The following is a 26259-nucleotide window of genomic DNA, read 5'->3' as shown; positions in this document are numbered from 1 at the left end:
CACCTAGGGTAATATGACCTTATTGTCCTTGTGGGGTAATATACACCAGCATTCATATGACAATGTCTGAGATATTTCCAGAGAGAAGTCAAGTGAAGCTTACACTAAAAGCTTGTGAAACAGGTGAACCAATAGGTCATTTGTTAACCAACCTCTGATACTGCCTGTCCCTCGACTGTAAGATCAATCTGCTCTAAGTCCTCATTCAGGGTCCTTCATGCAACATCCACATGGGCAAAAATCAAGCTGAAGGTTGATCAGTGAAGATCCACCAACCTTCAGCTTGCTAGGCTAGGAAATTGCACTCATGTGGATTTTAAGGCTGATCTTGCAAGTCTTATCCAAGTCACAACCCGAGGCTCAGTTTTCCTATAAAATGGGGGTAAGGCCTGCTCTCTGTACACACTGGGTTGTTACATGATTGAAATTAAGTTACACAGAGGCACTATCAAAATATAAAGCAAGATGTATTTTTCTTAATGTACAATGGGAGATAGACTTAATTTTTCTGTTTCTTAAAGTCCATTAACACAATGGAAATAAGATATATAAAATTGTAAGAACAATGTGCTATGCAGTGATATCATAATCCACATGTGTTCTTTTAAGAGTCATACAGAATATAGGGTGCTTTCTACCCAAGCGCTGTGTGAGTCCCATAGAAGCATCAATGGCCTTTGAAAGCAGCTCTGCCATCTCTCATCTCCCCCACTGGTTTGCACAAGGAAGAAACGAAATTTACCCTTTCGGAGGAAAGAATCACACATTGTATAAGACGTGAATAAGACTTGTTCAGATGTTTGAAATAAATTACCAAAAAACATTTTTAAAAAAAAATTTTAAAGCAAATACAAACAGACCTAATTTCCTTTTTCAGGTTGCTGGATTTGATTTTATAATATTATGGAAAATATTTTCACACCTATGCTTGTGAGGGATATTGATCTGGAGTTCTCTTTTCTTGTAATAGTTCTGTCTGGTTTCGCTGGCCTCATAGAATGAGTTGGGAAGTTTTCTCTTTTTTGTGTGTTTTCTGGAAGAGGGGTGTTAATTCTTCCCTTAATGTTTGGTAGAATACACCAGTGAAGCCTTAATTTCTTTCCTGACCAAGGCCAAAATCCCGTCTTTCCACCACTTCATCACAGCCAGCCTCCCTCCTGGTCCCAGAGAGGGCTGAGTGCACAGCAGAGACTTCTTTTCAAGAATGGGGCTTCTCCAGGGCATCTCTCTCCAGGGCAGGGCACATGTCTCTAGACGCCAGGGGTCTTAGTGCCCCTCTTCCTAAGGGTGAGCAGTTAGAGCACAACCTTTCCATCTCATTCTCCACTCCCTTCCCTTAAACTTTACATTGGAGTTTGGAGAAAACTGAATTTTGAATTAACAGAATTTTAGATTATTAAAATGATTCCAGCTAAACTGAAAAAAAAGTATAACTTTTTAATAAAACCAAGCTTGATGTACAGTTTTTCAGAAAATTAGCCATGCTCTTTATTCCTGTGGCTAATTCCTGCATCCCTGTCTGCCACTCTCTACATGATCATGCATAAATTGCTCACCTTGCTTAGCCTAAATTTCCTCATCTTTAAGAAATTCACTTTCTTGCTTAATTCTGGTGAGGACTGAATGAAATTATCCAGGGTCTGCGGCACCCAATAAGCTTCCAATAATTACTGGCCATTATTACAACTCTGTAGGCTAGTTTCCTCAATTAGCAAAAGAGGGTGGTTGATTAGATTACACCAAAATTGTTACTGAGATTTCCTGCTGCTACCTAAAAAGAACCTGCCACTAATATGTTCACCTTTGGTAAACTCACTTGGTAAATGATTAATATCACTTTGGTCGAGTGTTTATATTCTGAAACTGCATTATCAAAGTTCTAATTACCAGTTGTATTTCATTTTGAGTTTAATTCTACAGGTTTCAAATTTATATTTTTTCCTTTCCTTTTTTAATTGAATATGTGAGAAAATACTTCACTTTGGCTGCATTTTGTTGTTGTTGAACTTGATTCATCATTTTATTGAACTGGGTGCGTTGTCCTAAATACCCTCCTGCCTTGGGCTCAAGGAGAGTAGGTCTATCAACGCTGTCCTCCGTGGTGACCACAATTATTCAGCATACTCATAGCTACTAGTATAATCAAAGTAGGTGGTGTGACAGCTGAACAGCAGAAAAGCACTTCGAAATCATGTATAAGAGACTGTACCTTAATCTAGGTAAGCGTCGATGGCCTGGAGTGGACTCTAGTTTTAAATCAGGGTTATCTCTGTATGAACCTGTCTCTCAGTACTAAAAAAAAATCACTAAACAGTTATGCTGGCAGTTTCATTATTATTTGGCTTAGCTAGGCTTTCAACTTTCACAAACCGAAAAAAGGGAATTACTAGCAAAACAGGTTATGCCAAGTGGCTTTTTTAAACTAGCAATCCTGATTTCAAGATTAAATGCAGAGTTTTTAAATTATACAATTCTTTAAACTCATGCTGGCCCTGGAATTTTCTTCTCCTATTTTATCCTTCTATTTCAGTTTTTAAAAAAATGGCGTTCCTTTTTTAGTCTCCACTTTCCTGGTTGTGACTTAAACTATACGTTATACAGGCTTTCTGAAAGGTGAGCTGACATACAATCTAAAGTTACACAGATGTGAGGAAGCAAAGCGTTTTGTCTTTGTTATCCTTATATATGGTTTAAAAAAACTGCTTCCCACAATCTTTGTGAAAAAGAATCTAATAGCATGGGCTTTCCCCCTCATTCTGAAGTTATTTTCCCGATCACCAGTCCAACCTATTCATAGTTAATATTCTTCAGAACTCTCAGTTTGAGTAGACACATTACTGCTTGTTATTTTGTGTCTGTGGTTTCATTATCTGGTTTCCTCCACTTCCAACCAAAGCTTTCAAAATGTTTTCTCCTCTGGTCTTGGAAGTAGAAAATGGGATGTCACCTGGACTAACACAATCTGAGTTCTCATTGTTTAATAATGCATTCAGCAGGCTGAATTAGTCCTTTCTGAACTATCTGACAAATAGTAGGGGTACATAAACATTTTGAATTAATAAATGTTCAAACTCTCAAAGCAAGTTATATCTTAGCAAACGTATGAATAGATGTACAGGAATGGAGTCATTTTAGAATAAATGTCTTTAGGATAATTTGCAAAGATAGTATTGGGGGTTTCCATACACCCTTCACCCAGTTTCCCCTAATGTTAACATCTTGCATAACTGTGGTATGTTTGTCAAAACAAAGAAGCTGACACTGGTATGTTACTATTAATGCAACTAGAGACCTTTTTTGGGGGGATTTCATCAGTTTTTCCACTAACATTCTTTTTCTCTTCCAGGATCCTTTCCAGGACACGACATTATATTTAGTTGTCATGTACCCTTAGTCTCCCTGATCTGTGACAGTTTCTCAGACTCTCTTCATTTCTCAGGACCTTGACAGTTTTGAAGAGTACAGGTTGGGTATTCTGTAGAACGTTTCCCTCAATTTGAGTTTGACGCATGGAGGTGAAGTGCCATTCCCGTTGCATCCTATTGGGGTAGAAGATATCAACGGGATTTACGGCTGCCCTTGATCCCTTGGTTAAGGGAATGTTTACCAGGTTAAGGTAATTGTTTCTAATTAATAAGAAAAATAAAACTAACAATGCAGCCTCCAGGTATCGCAAAATGAGATATTTACAAACATGGACTTGGCACATAAAAAGTATTGAATTTTAATTACAACCATTGCATACCACTTATTCAGATAATGATTAAATATTTACCCCAATGGTATTTCCTTCTCTCCTTTAAATGAATTATTCAATTTATTATTTATCTTAAAATATCTGTGCAGGGACTGCATTGGAATGCATATTAAGATTATTTCTGCATTTTCTTTGCCATATTAAAGTTAAACAGCTCTAAAAGTATACTACACACAAATAAAAATGTTAAATCATCTTGACAGTAATGTTGAAGAAACATATCAACAATCCCCAACTATCATTCACTGATCCTAGACTGGAAACCAGTGTCAAATGGCAATGCACAATCCTGGAACTTCTGTTCCCAATAGACAATTATCTGGGGAAAACTGGACTTTGGTTGATCACTTAGCCACCAACCATATGCTGATAAACTGCAGCTTAGTAATTACAAGAATATTTTTCTTTTATTGTATTTGTTATGTTATAATTATTTAAATGTTTATGTATTTATTATTAAAATGTGTTTATTCTTGTACCGTGAGAGTCACTTTACTTCTGAAGATTGCAAGTGTGATCTTGAAGAAGTCACTTAACCTCTCTATGCCTCAGTTTTCTCATCTACAAAATGGAAATAATTGTACCTCTTTGCTAGACTATTAGGTATCTTGAACTTAACACACCCAAAACCAAAATTTCTGATTCTGATCTACTTCCAAACTAGCTCCTTCTTTAGTTTCCCCACCTCAATAAATGGCAGCTTCATCAGTTGTTCAGGCTAAAAGCTTGGAATCATCATTGGCTCCATCCACAGATCCTGGCCTATTGCAATCTTCTCCTAACCAGTATTTCTGTTTCTGCTTTTGCTGCTCTACAGAGTATCCTTTGTAAATAGCCACAATGGTGCTTTAAAATCAACTCACTCCTCTGCTCATAACCTCCGATAGTTTCCTGTCTCACTCAGAATAAGAGCCAAAAAGCTGGTTAATGGGATCTAGCCCCCCATGTTCTCCAGCCCATCTTCTACCCCTTCTGTTGGTTGCTCACTGCCCTGAAGCCACACTGGCCCCCTTGCTATTCCTGAACTGAACATGTTTGTGCCTCAGGACCTTTGCACCAGCTGTTCCCGCTGCTTAGAAAACTCTGTCCCTGGATATTTACACAACTCATTTCCTTACTTCCTTGTGCTCTTAACTCAAAGCCTTGTGTGACTCCCCTATTTAAAATAACAAGTCCCAGACCCAACATTCCACACCTTCTTCCCTGCTTTATTGGTCTCCATAGCACCTCTTACCAACAGGCACATTCTATAATTTCCTTATTTATTTTTTATTGCCTGACTCCCTCCTCTCCTTGGCTCCCTGGAGCAGGTGTTTTTGTTTTGCTGACTGCTCCGTCCTCAGCTGCTAGAAAAGTGCTTGGCACATAGGAGATACTCAATAATTATGGGTGTGTTGAGGGCCCCGGAGACCACTCCCAGGTCTGGTGATTAGCTAGGAGGACTGGCAGAAGTCAGCACAGAGCTGTACTGCTGTGACTGCTTCCAGTGAAAGGCCACCTGGTACAATCAGCAGGAGAAAAGGCACATGGGGCAAAGTCCAGGAAACCAGACACAAGCTTCCCAGGGTCTTCCCCCAGCCGAGTTACATAGGACCCCTTAATTCATCCAGCAGTGAGCTGTAACAGGACGTGTGCAACACTGTCTACAAGGGATTTTCATTAGAGACCTGGGACCCAGGGTTTTTACTGCAAGTTGCTCACATAGGCACCCTCTGCCTGGCAGGTGCCAAAATCTCAGACTCCCCAAAGCAAAGCAGGTGTGCAGCATAAACTGTGTTGTTTGCTTAGACAGTCTGGGAACCATGAGTCATTCTTATCAGCTCTGGGACTGGGGAGAACCCTCCCCAAACCCAAATTCTCAGATTCCAGCCAAGAGCCAACCTTGCAAGCTGGCCCTTCCAAAGACAGCAGTCTCAGACCTGCTGCATTAACTCTTCCACACCACGTGTGAAAATAAGCCGTCACTTTCTAATTGACCAAAAATGGAGCACTTCTGAGCTCAATAGCAAGATAAGATCCATTAAATAAAATAAAATTTCCTGTTTTGCACATTGGAATCCCGCTGAATAGGTTCTGAACTTACTTACAGACATGAACACAGTTTGCATATTTTAAAAGTAGCCAGGCATGGAAAGAAGGTATGGTTAGAACCTCATGCATGGCTTGGCTTCTGTGCATGTTAGGATCTGTTTCTGAAGGGGAGGTGAAGGAGAGAGCTCTCAATGAAGCAAGTGTCTTTGATAGGGTGTCTCGTGAGTGACAGCCTTTAGTATAACATCTTTGTATTTTTGATTTTTGCTCTTTGAATACTCAATGTTCAGCAAAGGACCTAGCATATATGAAGAGCTACATAAATATTTGTATAGCACATAAATGATACTACTATAAATATTAAAAATGGTTCTGTTTTATGGGCATGTAAGTAAAATCCCTCTCCTGTTTAAGATAAATATGACTTGTGCCAGATGCTGAATACAACTTGAAGACTGGTGTTACAACCACTGTGATGAAACAGGTTAAAATATTTGTATTGAGTCTTATTTATGTTGGAATTGTAGATAAATAGTTGGCATGTACTGCTTTGTTTGCTTAAGCTAAAAGGAGAGGGGGAAACATGTGCGTGCACATGCAAATACACACACATGCACACCACACACACCCTTCAAAACTGTCTGGAGTTGTATGGGTTTGGGGGAGGAACATCTCTAGTCCTCCAAATCTAGACTTGCTTACAGCAGCCTTCTTAGATGTGAGACCGTCACAATAACATTGAGACCGTGGAGAGATTTCTCAGGATAGACTCTCCTCAGAAACTTAAGCCAAATCATTTTTCAAGCTGTAAAAACCAGTAAAAGTCAGGCTGGTTTACTGGGGCCTGAAATGAGACAGGTAGAGATTTAAGACAGGTAGAGATTTAAATGTGTTTATAGTCTTGATTTGAATATGATATCTTGTGGTTTAGGACTTTTGCCCAATAAAACTTCTTTCTTATAAATATTGTATGCTTTGCCTAATAAATATTCCTAGAGCATTTTTTAAATGGAGCCTGATAATTTGCTTTTAACTTCTGATGAAAATTAGCATGGCTTTTATATATACATATACATACATGCCTATGTACATACATATATACATCCATATGTATGTGTTTTTTAACTTCCCGTGACTGTCTAAAAATGTTTGCTTACACCTACCTTGTCGTAAAATCCAGAATTTATGACAGGAGAGAGTAAAACTCTCTAGAAGTGTAACGTTAACCCTTTCTCACGCAGGCAAACTCAGCTCTAATTCGCAGCTGTGGCCTTGTGGCTGACATAATCATTAACAATATTTTAATGCTCAAGATAAAAGGAAGGAGAAACGATCTTGTGAAAAACACAGGGCAAACCCACAAAAATGTAACGCGGTGTAACACTTAAGAGTTCTGCATTTCTGCATAGAGTGACTGTATCTGAAATATTCTTGTGGATGTTCTCCTATGCAAATATTGATTCAACAAGAAAAGGAAACTTGGAAAGCATATTTCTAGATGTAAGACTTGAAAATGAATACTGAACAGTTTTTCTAGGCTATAGCACAATTAGACGTTCCTAAAGTTTTAGCACTGAGTCTGACCTTAGGAGACCCAGACATAATTTTTCACTATGTAGAGGAGGAGATTGGGTCCAGAGATATAAAGGAGTTTGCCTGAGGTCACATGACAAATCTGGGGCCAGTGGAAGAATCCTTGGCTTCCACTCCTAGAATTTTCTTTCGGATAGCTTACTGCTTCCTTCAGTCTCTATGAAAAGGAATGCAGGCATTAATTATCCGCTGTGTATATAATAGTTTAGGAGGTTCGGAATTAATACAGCTTTAATCAGAAAGTGACCTTACGCCTCTTAAACTGAAGTGGGTCAGGCTTTCCTATGTGATGCAATTTTTAGGTTGTACTCAAGGAGTAAACAGTTGGGGAGACCATGCCTTCCTTGGACTCACCATGGAAACCAGTACTCTCCAAATGTCCACTGAAACTCAGATGACTTTGATGTAAATGCTGCATTTTGGCAGAGGAATCCTGGAACTTTGAGGGTCTGCGTTTTCCTCAAACAAATACCACTTTGTAACAGACTTCCTTCCTTTGGTTGGCGGACTCTCTTGGGCCAGCTAGAGTGGGTGAGCCTCACACATACAGCTGGCCTGTGCAACTTGAGTGTAGGGTGGCAGTTTAAATTTAGTTGCACGTGCTATATGAAAACCTAAAGAATGTTTCTGGTGTATTGCAATATATTTTTTAAAAACTGGTTGGTTGCTTGTGCCTGGGAATTCTCCATGACGGATGACCTCGTAAATAGAAACTGGTGTGGTGGCCTCCTCTCTCTGGGGCCAACTGATGTGATGGAGTGGTCACTCAGTCTGAGCCACCGCAGAGATCTGTAGCAGGAGTGCTGCGTGTCCCGTGAGATGTGCCTGCAGACCTAGAGGATACTTCCCTCTCCCACCCCCTTGCATGCTCAGTGCCCTCCACGGAGTGGTGAGAAACAGAACCTCTATTCCACTTTCTGCCCGCAGTCTAACGGCAGGTTGGAATTCAGGTTTGCTGGTGTTTCCCTTATACCTGGTGAGTACAAGCCCACTCTCTGAGCACAACCTGAGCAGCTTAGCAGAAGGTGAACCTATTCCTGGCTCTACCTCCAAAACGAGAAAACGAGTCTTCAATTGCACAGGCACAGTCTGTTTCAAAACAAACCTCTGGTTTCATGTTAGGATCAATCCCACCTGTCCTCCTACCCACGTCAGCCCAGGCTGGTACTTTTCCAACAAATGATTGTCATAATACAATACGTCACTAACTTGATGTTCACCTAGGGGCAGCGGTAAGACAGAAATTAGTGTGAAGTTTTGCTTCTTTAAGAAGATTGAGAACAATTCAACTTTCAGGCCACAATAAGGGCTTTTTTCTCATTGGATTTCTTCACCAGGATGCGAAAGATTCAACAAAATTCTTTCTGTTGTTGCAGCTGCCACACATAACCAATGATTCCCAATTTCTTAAGGAAATGAGCGTTTGCAGATGCTGGAATAAACAGTGGCCGGGATAAGAAGGGAAGCTCCTTGTCAGCTATAATTGCATCCATCACTGTTTTCAGTTTGCTAGCAATAAAACTCAGTCCTTGTTCGGTAAGACATGCACCACCCAGTACTGCAAATCACAAAGCCTCTAGTTGGGATACTCCCAGCATCCACTGGTTCAAATAGGATTACAATGGCATTAGAGCCAGAGACCCAGGGCCACAAGCAAAAGGAAACACTGACATCAGAAAGATGCCACCCTCTAGGTAACAAATTGACCATGTGCTTTCTCAGACAGCTGGCAGAGCATCTGTGGGGACAGAGGCCAGAGAGATGACCAACTAGGCTGTTATTTTCCACTTATAATACAGAAAATATAAACAGAAGTGACCCCCCAGCATGCTTCTGTGATCTGTACCACAGTAAGTTTTGACTGCCGATCCCATTTGGCACCTGATGCCTGCCCAAAAAAGATATTCTTCCACCCTTCCCAGCACTACAATGGAAAACATTCCCACGGCGAATAAAATTAACAGACAAAAAGTTACCCTTATACATCACATGTTAGCTTGAAGCCAAAATTAAGATATTGTCTAAAACTCCCCTTGGAATGTTCTTTCCTCGCTAGCTCCGGCTCCACTCCCTAACCATTACACGGTACCTGACTCAGAAACCTCTCAGCCCCTAGATTTTGAATGCTTATTTTAAAACTCTTTATACTTTTTCTACATGCTAAATTTTAGACAGTTCTACTTTAGGATAAAGCCGTACATTTCAGTAACATGTTAGACTAAAAGAGGAAGCAATTCAGTTTTAAGACAACAGTTCCAGTCTCCTAATTCAGAACAACATTTTTAAGAGGGAAGATATTCTGTGCTTTCAGATGTTGCATTGTTTGTCCTTATAAAAGTCACGCTTTCATTTTTGGGGGGGGAAGTTTTATCATACAACAACAGCAACAGCACGACTTCCAGGGTAAGTATTATACGGACTTGATATTCTTCCTTTAGACATTTTCATCTTGGCCTAACTCATAACAATACATCTAATGATCTAAGGAAAGCTGAAATTGTTATGTTCTCACATATCTTGTTATATTTTATATTTACATATTTCATATATTTGTCCTACTTTATGTATTGCCTGATAAAAAAATATCCTTGCTTGATCTAACCCACATCTAACCAACTCTACCTTTAAGTATCAGCCATATTGACATTATCTTAAAGATCTTTGAGCATTAGAAAAAACTAAGTTAAGGAACTTCTTGGAATATGCTTGGGATGTTATGGACTGAATATTTTTGTGCTCCCCCCAAATTTATATTTTGAAATCTTAACCCCCAACTTGCTGGTACTAGGAGGTGTTTAGGTCATGAGGGTTCCACTCTCATGAATGGAGTTAATGTCTATGAAAGAGACCCCAGGACCTCCCCTATGCATCCTGCCACGTGCAGATGCATGCCTATGAACCAGAATGTGGGTCCTCTTCAACATGCACCGAATCTGCTAGCACCTTGGCCTTGGACTTCCCACCCTCCAGAACGGAGAGAAATACATTTCTGTTGTTTATAAGCCAGCCAGTCTATGGTATTTTTGCTATAGCTGCCTGAACAGACTAAGAAAATACAACAACATCGAAACTCAACTTTCACCTCTTATTGTCATCGTTAACAAGTCTCAACCAAAGCTTTGGCTATTTTAATATATCTGATGTCAGGCCTTTAATCTACCAGACTTTACGCACCTGTTGGTTGGTCTTTTTGCTGGACTTTGTCTCATCTTTGAAGCAAGACTGACCTGCAGCTGCACCGTGTGTCAGCTTTAATCATTTGTAGGCTGACTGCACACCTGTACTTTAGATCAGATATTCTTGTCGAACTGGGCTGAAAGGTTAGTATTGACTACACCTTCATTTGGTCAAAGTGATTTGATGTGGATGTGGCCTCTCTTGAGGGTTCTGAGCAATTGGAAGGAGCCCAATAAGGTATATATGGGACACAGACGTGCACTGTTGCTGCCAAAGAATTCTGTGCTGTGTGCCTTTCATGCTTCTTTTACAATTACAAAGAAAGGCTGAACGATTATATTCAACAAGCCAGTAATGTGGACACGATGCACTACTTTCTTTGATTATCTGTAAGATAAAATCAATTCAACAACAATTAAAATAGTGCCCAAGATGACTCTGGGAAGGTGAGGCCCCTACTGTTACATTTTTTAAGACGTGTCAGCAAGGGTTACCATCACAGGCTTTTGGGTCATTGCTGCTACAGGCACCTGGTCTTCAGCCCAAGATCTTGCAATGTGCTCACAGTTCAGAATTGAAAACTTTTTTTCAAAACAATTGTGTTATCTTAAGTGATTTTTTAAAAATTTTTAATCATGCATGCAAATAATTTGATATTTATAAATATCAAGAAGCCCTGGATGTCCTTCTTTTCAAATGTTATTTCTCATAACAGGCATAGAAAAGTTTAACAGACCAAGAAGAAAATAAAATAATTCAGATGTGGCAACGTATACAGGCAGACCTTGGAGATACTGCAGGTTCAATTCCAGACCACTGTTGTAAAATGAATATCACAATAAAACGAGTCACACAAATCTTTTGGCTTCTCGGTGCATATAAAAGTTATGTTTGCACTACACTGTAATGTATTTAGTGTGCAATAGCATTGCCTCTAAAACATGTACATACTTTAATTAAGAAATATTGCTTAAAAAATGCCAACCATCATCTGAGCTTTCAGTGAGCTGTAATATTTTTGCAATAGTAACGTCAAAGATTGCTGATCATAGATCACCATAAAAAATATAATAGTAATGAAACTTTTTGAAATATTTAAGAATTGCCAAAATGTGACACAGAGACACAAAGTGAGCAAATGCTGTTGGAAAAGAGCTGATAGACTTGCTTGATATGGGGTTGTCACAAACCTTCACTTTGTTAAAAACAAAACAAAACACAAACACAACATCTGTGAAGCAAAATAAAACAAGATATGCCTGTACCAACCTTTGGGTGTTGACAAGCATAACCAAGAAGACTTCTCCATTCCAATCCAAAGCTAGAGTGTTAACTCAGTTGAGCAGGTTTCAATAAAGACACCATATGATGAACCCCTTGAACTTCTTCCTACCTGAAAGGGGCAGAGTTGGAAGGAGATAGCATATTTCACAGGGACAATTTTCTACATGCCCATGCCACTCTCTAGGACAGGAGGGATTTCAACATGCTCTTTTATTTTCATGCTGTCAATCAATATAGACGATCAAGGGAAGATGTAGAAATGGCCAGGGGGAAACCCTAGGTCCTCCTCTCTGACTGAAACTGTCAATGAGAAAGAGGGAAATAAGCTCTCATCTAGAATCCTGCCAGGCACTGCTCTGCTTTCAGAGGGGCTGGCCCAAGTGTTGCTTAGTGTAGATTCAATGGCCTCAGGTTTTCTATGGGAAAAACTCTCTTTCCTGCTGTCACGTTGTCAACACAAAGGATAGAAGGTATTCCAGGGCACTGAAGAAAATCGAACACTAAACAGAAACAATGACTGTTTCTTTGCCATCCTTTGTTATGGTTTGAATGGTGTCCCTCAAAAGATATGTTGAAGTCCTAACCCCCAGAACCTGTGAATGTGACCTCATATGGGAAATGGGTCTTTGCGGATATAATATATATTGCAGGAAAAACGTAAAAGATAACAGCACCTGGAATCAGGTCTCCACGTCACTTTTGTTCACACATGCTTTGGATTTATGAACACATTAAATAAGCTTTTAAAGTCTTTAAAAAATCTATGTCTGCAAACACTTCCACTACTTGTGTTTTTTTTTTTTAATTGGCTTTCGCTTAAAAAAATCTGCATGCAGGAGGAAACGGAGGGATATCCACCAGCTAGGAACCAGGTCACGACCTCATCTGAATTCTTAACATGTTTTTTAGTGAATGTTCTGAGTGCAACCTAAGACCTCTCCTCACCATCTTTCTGGAAATTGTTTTGCAACCCACAGGGGAAGTGAGTTAGGTCTTTGTACTCACAAGTTAACAAACATATAATACAAACTCTAGCCCATGTTTTGAAACCAGATCCAAGCAACAGTTTGAAAGCAAGGGTAATAAACAAGGTGAGGTATGTACCTGAAGAGAGATATAGGTACACATTTTAAAAGAAAGGGAGTCACGGTATGTATTGAAGAACAAAAGGGCTGTGTCCTTGAGGGAGTGAAAGATCAGGAATATTTTTGTCAATTGTGTTTTAAACCTTTAGAATATATGGTATGTGTTATCAAGTTATTTTGATGATGGGCAGGCTGGTGTCCCTCATCACACTGCCCCTGGATGTATGAAACCACATGTTGTATCTGTATAGTCATGAAGCTCTGATCATACCTTTCCAAGGGTTGTGATTATTCACCATCACAGTAAGAGACACTTGAGGGAAGTGGTCAAGATGAGAAGAAATCAGGGGGAGGGTATAGCTCAGTGGTAGAGTGCTTGCTTAGCAAGCTCGAGATGCTGGGTTCAATCCCCAGTACCTCCATTTAAAAAAAATTAATCTAATTGCTTCCCCACAAAACAAACAAACAAAAGATGAGAAGAAGGAAGGAGGATCTTCCACTTATGGAGCAGCAAACTGTAGCTGCAGGCAAGACTTGTGCAGCCCACCATTGGTATTAGCCTGGTGATCATCCATTTCATGCTGATAGCCCTGAGATTGTGTCTTCTGCCTCCCTACCCAGTTCTTCAACACTTGGTCGTCATCTTGGTTAAGTCATGTGTGTATACACTTTACCTGAAGTCTGAAGCTGCCACAAGGCTGTGGAAGTTCCTCTAGGACTTTTCTGAGGTCTTAAACGGTTTCCAACTTTGCACAAATCAGCCTCATCTCTTCTCCTATAGGAATAATGAAAAAAACCTTAACAAAATTATTTTTCCTTTGTTTCAATGTCAGTATCTGAGGTGCAGGACATTCTAGATCCAGTTGATACTGACCTCACAGATTACTGAGAAATGTTCTAAGTACATATTACATTTTTAGTACAGTCTGTCAATCCCTTAATGGTGGTGTGTATGTCTGTTTATCTCCCCAACTGAATAATAAATAAGTCTATTTAATCTAACGGCCAGATAGTTTGGTTTTTTTGAGTGTTTTGGAATACTAGTCTCATCTTGTTTAGACAGCAATTTAGATGTGGTTTTCACTTGTTATCCAAGTGTCTCTGTAAGTAGCATAGGGCCAGCTCACAATGAAAGGCATGCATCTTTGAGGATGGTCAAGAGAATTTCACAGGGCACAGCTTACTGGGGCCAAGATGGTCTTTTCCCAGAATATTTGTGGCCATTATCTCCTGGCCAATATGGCTATGTTAGTGAGAGTCCAGTGTGGGCCTGGCATCCCACACTTTCACATAGAAAGGACTTGGGATGGAAGTGATCACTGATGATGGCAGCAAGTGCCCTTTCAGTGTTGGAAGACCACAGCTGGAAGAGAATTGAAACCTCCTGGGTCAAACTTGAGAGTCCTCTGAAATTAACCCTCATGATCATCATACCTGGAAGGGCCTCAGGCTGCTATTGGCCTGTTTTGTTGCAACTGATGATATTTATTAACAGAGATTTAGGTGGGGAGTTGCTTGGATTCTCTTGTGACTCCAAGGTGAGGTGCTTAACCTACTTGCAGTTGTTTCGTCAATGGTTCCCTAAGTTCAAGAGGGGAGTGATCACCCACGCCTCCCCTGGATTCAAGGTAAGCACATGACCTGTTCTATTGTCAACCATGAGGAGCCTGCAGCTCCCACTCAGGTAGGTAAGTCCCTAAGACACATAAATGTCATTCTCGTTTTAACTCTACACCTTGAACTTGATGGCATCCTAAGAAATGCCATTGTAAATATCTTGGAACCTGATTGATTCTTTCATTCTTTTATATTTTAGGACCACACAACACTTAAAAATACTTAAAATTATACTCAGTTGAATCTTGGTTTCTTTATATGGGCTTTGTCTGACTTGAAATGACAACTTATAAGGTCATTCCACTAATAATTCCCTTGAGTCAGAAACATCTCTTATTGATGTGTTTACGTTGACTAGTTTCTGTTTCTCCCATTAATGCAATAAATAAATCAACAATACCAATATGATTAAACAACACTCAACAGGAATATTAGTTTGAGCAACATGAATTTGTTAGGTCACAGATGACAATTTCACATGGTTTGATCAAATTCATTTATTCCACAAGGTGAAATATTTTGAGCCCTATGGTTATGGTCTTTTTTTTTTTTTTTCTTTCCCAGCCTCAGAATTCAAATGAGGGAGTCCACCTTTGCCCAAAAGCAGAGGAAATGCAAGCTTCTTCAGGGCCATCCACGCCCAGACCCTTTAGATCCAAGGTCAAATTGTGAAATGGACAACAATGATCCTTCCTGCTGGCCAAGGTCCCCGCAAGTCCTGAACTCCTCTGGCCTTGTGTTGAGCCCCTGACCTCACCTCGCTTGGACACACAGACCTTTGGCCTGCCTTGGATTGCCTTGTTGGTGTTATCAGCATCCCCACCAGACAGAACTGTGGGTGATTTTCCATTCACATCAGCCTCCTCCCCACATCTATCCTGTTGAGTGACTCTGCTCTGTTTTAATGACATTGATTGAGACACAAATTTAGAAAATTCTGGAAGGAAGACCTTGTCCCAGGTTTTATGCAGCCATAGAAAGTAAACAATTCCTATACCAATCTGTATAATTGCTTCTGCTTGCCCGAAATATCTGGCCAGAGTTTATCTGGTCCCCCTGAGTTGCCTCACAGTGGAAGCCTCTGCCCGAGCAGGTAGGCATAGAAGCCAGTTGAAATGGGCACAGAGGGTTCTGCTAGCTCCACACGGGTCTCTACCTGCAGGTCCTTGGTCACTCTTCGGTTCCCACTCCAACTCCACACCTGGACTGTGCCTCTCAAAGGCTCTGGAATGGCTCCCGGGCCTGTCATCAGTCATGGTGATTACGCTGTCTGCTCATGACGTTACCTTCATGGTCGGAGATGGCCTTGGATCCCAGTTCCTGACCCGAGGGGTCCAGAACTGGCCTCCGCCAATTCCCAGTATGCCAAGACCTCATATGGTTACAAAGTTGCAATGCTTTGGTCCCTTTATTGTCACTCAGGTTATCTTGAGTGGTGGCTTGCCAATGCAGAATGAACTTCAGGGTATGTATCAACGTGCATGATAGGAAAATAACATAGCAAGCCACACAAAGAGAACAGCAGTAACCCCTGCCTTCCCTCGTCATATAGGGGCTGAGTAGTTCCTGAAATCAATGGACCCAGTTTATTCATGAGAATTACACACCACACACACACACACACACACACACACACACACACACACACACAGATGATTCTGTTTCTTTGGTTTTGGGAAGAATTTTAAATAAAGGAAAATTTTACTCTAACAGTCTACACTTGACCCTGGAATTTTCCATTTCTCATTTTAGAAAACTTGCCATTTCCAAAAATCAGTGCAAAGGAGATTGACATTAATTTCCAAATCACATTCCATGTAAGGTAATTTTGAGCTCTTTACCAGCAACCAAGTTACTATGTACGATAAGAAGACATACTGTTTATAATGTGTTTTCCACCAAAAAGCCCAAAACAGTTTACAGACATGATCTCATTTGGAATTACAACAGTCTACAAGATAAGACTGAAACAGACTCTATTTCTTTTTAAGATATTTAGGTAACAGATAGTGAAGTTTTCAAAATGACACCCCCACACCAAATCACTGTATTGCATACATATTGGAAACAGGAATCTCCGTTTTGACTCCAAACTTCATAGTTTACATTGGCTAATCAAGTTTGCAAGCGGCTGAACATCAAACTGTAACGGCAGCCAACTTAAATTACAATAATTCTATGTAAATAAAGGGGCCATGAGTAATGTACTTGATGCAGCAAACACTTGTATTCCATTTGAGAATGTCACCATATTATGTTGAGTACAAGGATATATAGTAAAACAACATTGACATTATAGAGTAATTCCTTATCTCATAAGAGGGAGGTCTACTGGCTACAGCCATGAAGGTTGAAGCTCTCTCCCTTTAGTGTCTAATCATGGCTTTGTGTTTTACTAGTACTTACTGAGCACCTGATCCAGACTACAGCCCTATCTTGGGCTGCAACCAAATATGGTGCTGATGCTAGGCACCAGGGCAGTACAGTGGAAACATGAACTCCCTCCAGGTTTACAGATTAACTAGAGAATACTCCCAGCATCCTGGCAGGGTTCAGAGGGCTTCCCCACCTGCACATGCAGCTGTTGTCTGCGTGTAGATTAAGCTCTGAATGTAGCTGACCCACTGAGTTCATAGTACCCTATGACAGTAGAGCATGGTGGATACAGGCACTGATTCTGATAAGGGTTCAAATTCCAGCTCCACTGCTTCCCAGTTCTGGGGCTTTGAGCAAGTTACTTCACCTCAGTTTTCTCATCTGCAAAATGGAGACAGTCACACCTGCCCCAGAGAGCGGATGAGTTATTAGGTGTAAGGTAGTTAGAGTAACACCCAGTGCATGCTAAGTGCTATGTGAGTGTTAGCTATACTCTTGCTGTTGTTATTATTATTACTATTTATCATTTGGGACAACGGGCAGTTTCACTAGCAAGTGAGTTTTTCTCTCAGAGGACGCAATGCAAAGACGCTCTAACGCAAACAGACAGCAGAGAGAGACCAAGCAAAACTGCAGAGAAGACAGTAAAGGTATGTGGTAATCACAGTGATAAAAGTAACAGAAGAATTTGCTGAGTTCCTCAAGGCAATGAAAATGAGGAACGAGTTCTTCCAAGTAAGGGAAATGTCAGCTGAGCTGTCTGGGGCTTCAGAGAAGAGGCTCCTGGTAAGAAAAGGTACCTCTAGATAGATAGCAGTGTTTTGCAGTGAAAAGGCATTTGAATAGCTGAATTACCTTAGATAAGTCATTTAAAGTGTTAGGTATATTTTCCCTCCTGGGTGCAACTGAAGGTTTCTGTATATTTGAAATGTGTTACAGTTGATAAGAGGAACTTGGGAAGTTTCACGTAAAAAAGTACTCAATATAATTTGATGCATGCATGAATGCAGAAATTCATCTATACTCATATTTGAAAGAGAAACAACCTTCTGGTGAGTTCTACATCCTTTTTTTCATTTCACTGTCGTGTACATTTATGAAATGACTATATATTGCAAGATGGTGGCTCTACAAAGATGAGCATGACAAAATCTGTGCCCTTAAGGAATTCACAGTCAAGAGGGAAAGGTAAAACCTGCACTACATAAACGCACTGACCAGAGACAGAGTATAGGATTGATAGGAAAAAAAGGGTTTCTACAAACAGAAAGCTCGCTTCTATTTAATTCTCCTCGTGGCAAGGTGTGGAGGGCTGCTTGGCACTGAAGGAACAGGATATAGATAAGCGCTATCAAATCGGCACTTACCACACACATTAGGTAAATAAACACTCTCATTCGTCTCAATACACCGACTCAGCGATCACTGGGCTTACCACCACCTACATTTTCTAGTGGAGGAACTGGCAGTTCAGAGAGGGTGGATCTGTTGGCCCTGGTCATGCAGCTAGCAAAGAGCGGGACCAGTTTCTGCTCCTCTCTGCTCGGCCCCAGAGCCCTTGGCATCCTCCCCTCTGTCTCTGTCACATCAGTGCAGAGTGTAACACTTGCCAGCTCTGCCAGGTCATCCAGACAGCCTGGATCCAACAAATTTGAGCTAAGTAATAAAACGATCACCTGACCAATAATTCGGAAAAAGAAATTTGGGGGAGAAGGAAAAGAAGACCATGAAAGGCTGGGAACTGACAATTGTGTCCCAGCTAATACCTACTTGTAGTCAATGGTTTTCTTAAACACATGTGAGCAAATAGGTAAAACCCAGTCACCCACTTATGATGATATAAAACTCTTGGTTAAAAAGAAAAAAAGTAGATAGGATGTTTGGAGCATGCAAATGTCAAGGTGATGCTTTTGTATTTTTGTCTTTGATACTTGGAGATTATCCTTGAAGTAAATGTAATATTCACATTTTTTAAATAGGAAAAGAAGAGATCAGTGAATCTGTAGGCAGTTTTGCCTGCCAGAAAATAGCCTAGTCATTCCTAACAGAAGGAGAGGACTCCTGTTTTCTGGGTCAGACACACTCTCAATACCAGGATGGTGCAATGTCCTTCTTAACCCTCCTCTCAGTTGCTAACTCTATTTTTTTTAAGTTACATTCATTTGCTTCTCTTTTCCACTGCACACCAACCAATTAAGAAAGCCGACCATCCTAATACAGACTAAATTGTAAAAAAAGGAGTTTCAATAAAGAAAGAAATGAGCTTATCATTAGAATGGATATTTATTTATAATAAAAATTATAAGCATGCAAAGTGGGGCCATGAAGGAGGTACAGAGGAAAGGGAGCCTGCCTCTACACACAATTTGAGTTTGTGTCTGTGCAGCACTAAAATCACATAGGCTTAGTTAAACCCATGACTTGATAACGATCACTATTCAGTTGATTGATATATTAGACTGTTAAGGTGGATTATTCAGGTAAAAAACTCCTTTCTAGAATTAGGATAATTTTGATTGGCTCTTTTCATTGACTCAATCAACCGGTTAATTGACCAGACTTCTATTTCACAGGGGCTGTTGAAACACAAATGTAAACCCTCCAAAGGCATGCCTTCCAGTCTCCATCCTGATAGGTTGAGTGTGGCTGCCCTAGAGCTATTTTCTGATGCAGCCAGGCTGGGAGGAACTGGAAAGAGGTGCTCCTATCTGCAGCACACTGGACACTCAGAGGAGCAAATGAAGGCCAATATTGACTCAGATTTCTCTAACACCCTTCTTCTTAGGAGTGCAAACCAGCGTATATTAATTACACTTGCTTCTCCCAGTATGTAAGCCATGCTTTTAGAGCTCTACAAGGCACATTCAGGCTTTTAAAGTACCCAGCAACCAGCACAGTGGCAGACACATAGTTGGCACTGGGCAAATAGTTGCTGAATAAACAGATAAATAAATGAATGAATTTACAAATATTTCAACCCACAGTTTTAAATATTTCATTAGAAACACAAAAGAGCGCTTATCATATTTTATTTTCTAGAGCTTTAGCACAAAAAGAATCTGAGTCCAGGACATCTGTTATTTTTTTTTTTAAAGAATCCTAATGCAATATGTGGAAAAAAATATATAATCATTCTTTACATTTTTCAGACTTCCCACAAAGAAGTTAAGTGACTGGTCAGAGTAAGCCCAGAGTAAATAGTCAGAAACAGAACCTGCCTCTCAGGTCAGTATTTCACAATCTACTTCACCATGGCTCATTAATTTGCATTTTGCTAAACTAGCAATATAAAAACCTAAAGAAAATACAAAAAGAAAATGAAGGATTTTTTTTGATCTATCTCTGTTCTCTACTACACATATATCATTAATTCTTGATTGGCTGAGCTCAATTAGGCAAAAAATAAACAAGTCCTCAGTAATATTATTTTCATTTTAGTCAATCAATAAAGCTCCTCATCAATTTAAAAAAAAAAAACAACAGAGTTGATAATTGTTAACTTGACTTTGAGTTTCATCTCCTAACTCCCAGGATAACAGAGCTAAAGGAAGAGAAAAGTGGAAAAGAAAAGCAAAAACCAAAGTAGTCTACACACTGGGTAATCATCCTATTAATAATTATAATAGGGGGGTCCCTGGCATTAATCATAAAAACATCTCTATGATAGACTGAAAAATGGTCCTAACAAGATATCCATGTCCTACTCAATGTGACTTGTGAATGTTACCTTATCTGGGGGAAAAAAAAAGGATTTTGCAGATGTGATTAAATTAAGGATCTTGAGATTGAGAGATCATCCTGGATTATCCAGATAGGACCTAAAAGCAGTCATATGTATCCTTCTAAGAGGGAGGCAGAAGGAGATTTGACACATGCAGAGGAGAAGGTGATGTGAAGACAGCAGAGAGAGATTTGATGAAGTTGACCTTGAAGATTGGAGTGATGCAGACATAAGCCAAACAATGCTGAAGCCACCAAAACCAAAAGAGACCAGGAATGGATCCTAGAGCCTAGAGCCTCTGAAAGGAGTGGGTCTTACTGACACCTTGATTTTAGCCTAGTGACACTAATTTCAGACTTCTGGTACCTAAAAGCATGCGAGAACACAGTTCTATGGTTTTAAGTCACCACCTTTGTAGTAATTTGTTACAGCAGCCATGGAAAATTCATACCACCTCTATTTAGGATTCTAGTATCTATATATCTGTGCATGCCTGTGTGAGAGAGAAGGTGATCTTTTAGATCTGCTTGGTTATAACGGTAATAAAGACATCCAGTTTACTGCTCCCCCTGGATCCCAACCGTAGCAATGTTTGGAAATGCAGCTTCATGGGCCCATGGTCTTTCTATAATATCTGATAACGTTTCTCTTGGGTAAGTTTCCTGTGTGAAGGTCACACAGCAAATTAAAACCTTTTACAGTGATAATAAGTATGAATTTCTCCATCGTCTAACACTAAAAAGGAAATAGCTTGCAAAATAGGAAATTATCCTGTGCCTTTGAAGTCTTTGTTTATTGATGTGTCCTTTGAGGTGTGTGTGTTGGGGCAATTGTTAGGAGTGTTATATTCCTGAGAAGTCACAGACTCCTCTCCATGTAGGGCTGGCCCTTGGTACTATGCTGGGAAGTATTGGAGAATATTCATTTCTTGTCATTCAACAGATATTCATAAGTGCTTTCTCTGATTATACAACTCACCTAAGTGCCAGAGAGGATAAACAGATATAAAACCTGTTTACTGACCTTCAGGTACACACAATACAGTTGAGTTTAAAAATCAATCCAAATAAAGAATTGAGTAACAGCAAAATACAGTCATATGAGAAAAGCTATAAAATATGTGACTGCTTTCTTTCCTGAGATACCATTACCTTGAGCTTTTTCCTCTGTATTTCCACCTTTCCACCCCTGTTTCAAATAGGGAGCTGGGCCCTTTCTATTTCTTCCTGTGCAGATCCAACAGCACTCTTGCTATTTGCACAGATCTGAGTTTATTGTACACATTATTGTTATTAACTGAAGTTTTGTAGCTCCCCAAAATTCATATGTTGAAGTCCAACGCCCAGTGCCATGGTATTTGGAAGTGGGACATTTGAGAGGTGATTAGGTTTAGATTTGGTTATGAGGTCGGGACCCTTATGATGGGATTAGTGCCCTTGTAAAAAGTGGAAGAGACAGAAGAGCTCTATCACTCAAATCACATGCACTGAGGAAAGGCTGTTTGAGGACACAATGAGAAGGTGGCTGTCTGCAAGCTAGGAAGAGAGCCCCCACCAAGAAAACCAAATCTTCCAGCACCTTGATCTTGGACTCCCCAGCCTCCAGAGCTGTGAGAAAATAGATGTCTTTTGTTTAAGCCACACAGTTTACAGCATTTTGTTATAGCCACCTGAACTGACTGATACAATTCTACTAGGGGTCCCTGAGGCAGGACAAGGATATGACTGCCTCTGAAGGTAGCAAGAGGAGAGAAGGAGTAATTTCCCAGGGTGCACAGGTGATAGAAGCCGTGGGAGTAGCTGCTTCTCAAGTAAGACGAGCAAGGTGAGGGCTGTTAGAAGTATGTGGCTGCATGGTGGGCCCTGAGAGGCTGCTGGGCACCCAGAGGAGGCAAAGATGTCTTTCACTTCCATCTCGAAGTGAAATTCACAAGCATTCATGTGACTTTGACACCGAAGACCTCAATGGTGACTCTGGTTGAGTAGAGCATAGACAGTCCCTGCCCCATTTTCTGGGGACCCCACAAGCACCACACACTGCTGTGTAAGGGAGAGGGAAGGCAGCTCCTCATGGCCAGATGGGATTTCCCTCCTGCTTGGTGGCAGAGGGGCTCAGAGTCTGGGCTAAGTTGATTTCAGCAGAGTAAAGAAGTGCCATTTTGCACACCTCAGTTTGGGGATGCAGATTTCTACCTGCTTCAACAGTCCATCCCACCTCATGCTCCAACCTCTTCCATCCACCTTATGTTGTCCTAACCCTCCCCAAAACTCACCAGACTGGATCCAACCAGTGATCTAGCTTCTTCTTCAGACCCCATACATTTTTCAAGGCTTGGCTAGAATCTCATCTCCTCTAAGAAGACTTCCTAGACATTCTCAGTCCGAATTAATCTCCCCTTTCTATGTACGTTTTATATCTCTATTTTGTACTTAACACTACTTGCCTGATATGGTGTGACTGTCCAACAAGTGTCCTTCCACAGACTGAATTCCTGAGGACTGGGCAGGTGGGCTGTTGAATCTGCCTTTCAGCCCTCTGTCCACCTCAGATCCCACCCCCCTCAACCCGACCCCAGCACTCAGCAAAGGGGTCTTCTCTCTAGACGGTTTTCAGTGATTGTTGAATGTCATCTAATTGCAGGCTCTAGTCAGTCAGAAGAGGCAGAAAGATAACTGGGTGTTATTGCTATTTCAAAATCCAGGTTGCTGAAGCCCAAGTTAATGGCCTAAAAATGGTGGAGGACTTTCTTGATATGTTTCCTTACTCACAAGGAGTGATTCACCCTGGGAAAAACCTAACTGAACAAGTTCTTTTCATACATGAAAAAAAAAAACTCCCACTAACTTGGGCTTCAGCAGCCCGGATTTTGAAATAGCAATAACACCCAACATGTGAATAGTGCTTTTCTGTTTAAAGAGCAATTCTACATACTTGAAATCCATTTTATCCTAACACAATCTTTGAGGGTGTGGATCAGTCCCAAACAGATGAAGAAATAAAATCAAAGAGGGTTAATAATTTGTTTTCAATCCAGGTCTTTTGATTTTTTTCCTCCACTAACCCACACTTCACTAAAAGGCATCATCAAATCAGAGTTAAAGATCATTTAGCTGCAGACCCATCTTATGCTTAGAGTCCCTTTAAACCTTGACTATAAAATGGTAAGGTTGAAATCACGCTTTATTAAGCAATTAACCATGTAAAAAAAGACTCAGTGGAGAATTTTTTAATTACTTTGGTAAATAAACTTGAGAAGCTTGCTTCTTAGAGAAGCAGGATGGTTGTGAAATAAAAATAAACCAAGGGTATTGGTGAGCTAATCATAAACCAGTGGTACTGAAGAATATTAATTAGTCAATGAATTGTGATAATTACACTTCATCGTTGTTTATTTGCTAAAGCAAGCCCTCAAAGGACCTTTATCAGATACCACTTGATTAGCCTAACTTGAGCTTATATGTGCTGGAAAGCAATAAAATTGTATTTCTTTAAAGTGGTGTCTATAATAAACTTTTTATTGATTTAGTCTGCTTTCTCACCCAGTTAGTTTAAAAAAAAAAAAGTGACACTTGATTGTATTTTTTTGTTAGACTTTGCTCTGAGGCAGCAGGGTATAGGTACCAAACTTAATCAAGAAAAGTCTAAATCCTCAGCTTTCATAGAAAAATAAAGACCCACTGCCCCATGCAACAGAACGGAACTGTATAATCATTTTCCTTGTCTCATGAAAATTCAAGGGCCGAAAACATCACATGCCATGAATTATAAAAGAGCCAAATCTTGGTTTTATAAGATTTCAGCGCAAAGCACAGAAGAGCAAAGAATATTGTGAAAGCTGAAATAAAAGCCTTGCTTATGTGAAAGGGGTTTTAATAGAAGAGGAGATTTTGTTTTTTTAGAAATCTGTCTTTTCTGGAGAGTTTTTGTGAAGCATAAAAATGAAACATAATTCGCTGTGTGAACTCACAAAAGGGAGCTGAGCAGATATGAAACTCTCTGTAGTCTGTGGTTCTCTGCTGGACAGTGGCCCCTCCCTGACCACGGATTGCTCTGCCAGCTTTACAACAGGGCAACGATTAAAATCCAATTTTCTTGGAAGACTACATTTCCATGTGAGTTTTAAGCTTTGCACGCTTTGCATGCTGGGATAACTTTTCCTTCCTTGAAAAGAGACATAAATGTACTCAACTTGCTTTGGGGAATGTTGAAGCCAGGTCTTAATTGTTATCACTTCCGTAGAAGGAAATAATCTTGCTTCTCCTTTTATGTAAGAGATGAAAGAGAAAAAGTTAAAAATCTCCTTAGTTGTTGCCTGGAGTTTACCGTGCAGTTTGCAAGGGTTTTTCCAATCATGGTAGCAGACTTTGCACAAGCAGAGGCACAAACCAGAGTAGTCCTGAACAATTAATGGGCCAACCTTGCACCAACAAAAATATGTCAAGAGCCATCTTCCATGGAGTGCTTTGTTCATCTGGACAGCATAGACATGTTCTGGACACAGAAGCAGTTGCTACCATATGAGACCTCAGTCTGGGCTGTAACACTGTCTAGTTTCCATCACTGATTACCTGGAAGGCATCCTGTTATCTCCTAGTCCGCAGGTCTGCCCACACATCATCCTCACAGGATGCTCGGTCTCCTGCTTCCTGATCCATAGTAACCCAAGACCCCAGACGGGGTGCTACCCGTTCTAAGCAAGAACTTCTCATACTTGAATGTGCTTTCAAATCTCTTGGGGAACTGGTTTAAATTCAGATTCTGATTGCCTAGGTCTGGGGGAGGGCCTGAAATTCCTTCCTAACAAGGCCTCAGGTGACACTGATGCTCTTGGTCCATGAAATACACTTTGAGCAGCCTGCTCCCAGACAAGCTGACCCTCCTTGTCCCTTTTGTCCCTTTGCCAACATTAAACATTTACCCTAAATTTAGATGGTTTGTTTTCCTTCTTCAGAGCCTAGTGACACAAGAGCATGTGCTGTGGGATCAGTACATCTGAAGAGTTCTGGATCTCACTCTCATCATCTGCAAAATGGGTGGTAACAGTCACTGCACACAGAATAAGAGAGTGTTTGTGAGTGTAAACTGTCAAGTGCCTTGTAGACATTGGTTAACCTGTAATATCTCCCAGATATAGCGAGAGGGGGAACCTCTAATACCAGGATCTCAGTTGCCCACCCCATAATGGAGGAGAAATTGTTATTATTGGTTGTGTTTGGTTCATTCATTGAGCTATATTTTACCAATGGGTGAGATTATTGTGTCCCGAAGGTAAGTGTCCAAACTCTTCCTTCTTACTCTTGGGTTTCTTGTCTCAGATCTACTCAGGGACTAGATCTCAGGGGCAGTCCAGCCCTGTTCATTCCATTTATTTTCTATCTCATCCTTGCATGAAGCTGCGAGTAATCTTCTCTGTAAAACGGTCTTGCTGTCTTGAGCTTGCTCCCTGACCTCCTTACCCCAGGATGCTTTGCATGAGATTTAAAATCTAGAGGAAGTTGGGCGAGTAGAAGCAAAACAGTCCCGTTTCCAGGAGACTTGTCTTGGGTTTGAGCTCTTCTGCATCTATTAATAAAGTAGAACTTAATTTCTGGTTCCCCAGCCATAACAACAATAGTGAC

This window comes from Camelus bactrianus, chromosome 20 (genome assembly GCF_048773025.1).
Source record: "Camelus bactrianus isolate YW-2024 breed Bactrian camel chromosome 20, ASM4877302v1, whole genome shotgun sequence".
In the NCBI taxonomy this organism is placed as follows: Eukaryota; Metazoa; Chordata; class Mammalia; order Artiodactyla; family Camelidae; genus Camelus; species Camelus bactrianus.
This window is presented reverse-complemented; position numbering follows the sequence as displayed.